Genomic DNA, 2,224 nt, shown 5'->3' on the forward strand with positions numbered 1-2,224 from the left:
ACGCTCTGGGCGCAGAGCTGATGGCCTCCGATGCTGCCGACAATGCTGAGGAGCAAACTGCCTCCCAGAGCACGGACACCGCAGCCAACCGAGCCATCGCCGAGCCCGACGACACCACCAACGTATTGCGGCTGAACCAAGCTGCCTCCCAGAGCACCGACACTGATGACAAGGCAGCCATCGCTGAGCCCGACGACATCAACGTATTGCAGCTGAGGAATCGCAAAGTCCTCAGAAGGCCGGCTAAAGCGAGACGTGGCGCTCTGCATTAACCTGCTCTCTAGTATATTCTCATTCTCCAAGCGTACAAACAACTCACACGAAATGTTGTAGTCTTTGTTTATTGGCGACAATAAAACAATCATGAACAAAACCATACAGCATTTGTGTTTTTTCAGGCAATGTAACAGCACACGTGCACTCATTTCACACATCGGTCGGTATTATCTTGCACAGAATACGTTCAGAGACCGTCTTCGTCTTCTTGGCCTTCTCCTTCGTGTAAAGGATGATCATCAGTCTCCTAAAAATGCTGATGAAATCATCAAACAAGGTCACACAGTGCCAGATGTAGTCCTCGTCCCCGTTCTCTGCTTTCTCGATAATGAGCTGAGTGTCAACAGGACAAAGCCGCACATGACGAGCAGTCCCAGGTAGGTGTTCGCCTCAAACAGAAGCGTAGATCCGAAGAACACGTTCGTCAGAGACACCAGGAACAGAATAGAACAGCCGGACATGAGTGTGCCACGGAGGAACAGGTGGCCCCTGTGTGTGTCGTACAAGGCGCTGAGAGTGAAGCAGATGAAAATCACCGAGGTTCCCACGAAGGCGGTCGCGATGACATTCGGATCGACAGCGATGACATCGTCCAGTATGGGTCCAAGGCTAAACCTGTGAGCAAGGCAAATCCTTCAAGGAAAGCAAGTCTCTTCCTTTCTGTCTCAGGGTTATGGGGGGTCACGGCAAACCAGATAAACAACCCCAGTGAGGTGAGGGTAGCCACCGCAAGACAGATCAACAACCCCAGGACTGCGAGGGGGGACGCCGCACTCACTGTAACCAGGCGTGCGACCAGATAGATGTAGACGTAGGAGCCGACAGCGGCCAGACACATACAAATTGCCAAGCTTGAGTACACTTTCTTCAAGTGCTCCTGGGTGGAGTGAGATATGTGGGAGAACTGGAAGACAGCATCTGTCTTGCTGTGCTCAAACGCGTTCATGGTGAAACCAGAGACTGCGATCGGATGATACGTCCTATGAAAAAGCCGTCTCCTTTCTCTCTGTTACGAGCCGTCTCCTTTCTCTGCTTTATAGTTAATGTGTGTTCTGAAACAGTAAAACCAAAGAACCTGCACTAGTTCCAATCACATATATACAAGACTGTACGTCTTTTACCGGTTGAAGCGTTAGCTTTGAAGCGATGGCCAACATATTACATAGACGTTACACGTTTTTCTGATTCACGTTTATTGTGCCACAATTGTGTAATTAAATCAACTGACATACAATGTATAAAGCAGCAATCATAGTAAATACACATGGTAAGATGTTACATTCGTTGCTTGTATTTCGACTAGGCGGATGCCCCGTCCGGACGAAAAGGCGGCCTCTGCTGGCCGCGCACCATAGAGCATGCGCGAAAATGCAGTAATTTCCGCTAGGCGGATCCCTGCCAGGAAGGAGAGGCGTGGCTCGCGGGGGACACGCCCCTAGGGCCATGTGCAACGGGGTAGTGCGTTTTTAAAACGCCCCCCGTGGCCGTGTATTTTATTACAACGTTGAGAAAGCCTTGCCGTTGAGGCGCCTGTTTCCCTTAACCCTTGTGCGCCCGCCTGTTCTCGGGGCGTGGGTCGTGGAGACCCCGAGGGGCGTGTGTGTTATTATGATGGTGGTGGTGGTGATGGTGATGATGATGATGGTGATGATGATGATAGGGGGGGGGGGTCGCTAGGACCCCCTCGGGGCATATGCGTTATGATGATGTTTAGGGTGGGGGGGGGTCGCTAGGACCCCCTCGGGGCGTATGCGTTATGATGATGATGATGATAGTGGGGGGGGGGTCGCCAGGACCCCTCGGGCATATGCGTTATGATGCTGTTTAGGGTGGGGCGGGGTCGCTAGGACCCCCTCGGGGCATATGCGTTATGTTCATGATAGTGGGGTCGCCAGGACCCCCTCGGGCATATGCGTTATGATGTTTAGCGTGGGGGGGGGGGGTCGCT

The 2,224-nt window shown here is 52.4% G+C and overlaps 1 pseudogene; it reads right to left on the reverse strand.

Moving 5' to 3' along the window:
* Positions 1-362: 362 nt before the first annotated feature.
* On the reverse strand, positions 363-1,222 carry LOC109200581 (probable Bax inhibitor 1; annotated as a pseudogene).
* Positions 1,223-2,224: the final 1,002 nt, after the last annotated feature.

This window comes from Oreochromis niloticus, unplaced genomic scaffold (assembly GCF_001858045.2).
Source record: "Oreochromis niloticus isolate F11D_XX unplaced genomic scaffold, O_niloticus_UMD_NMBU tig00001913_pilon, whole genome shotgun sequence".
NCBI lineage: Eukaryota > Metazoa > Chordata > Actinopteri > Cichliformes > Cichlidae > Oreochromis > Oreochromis niloticus.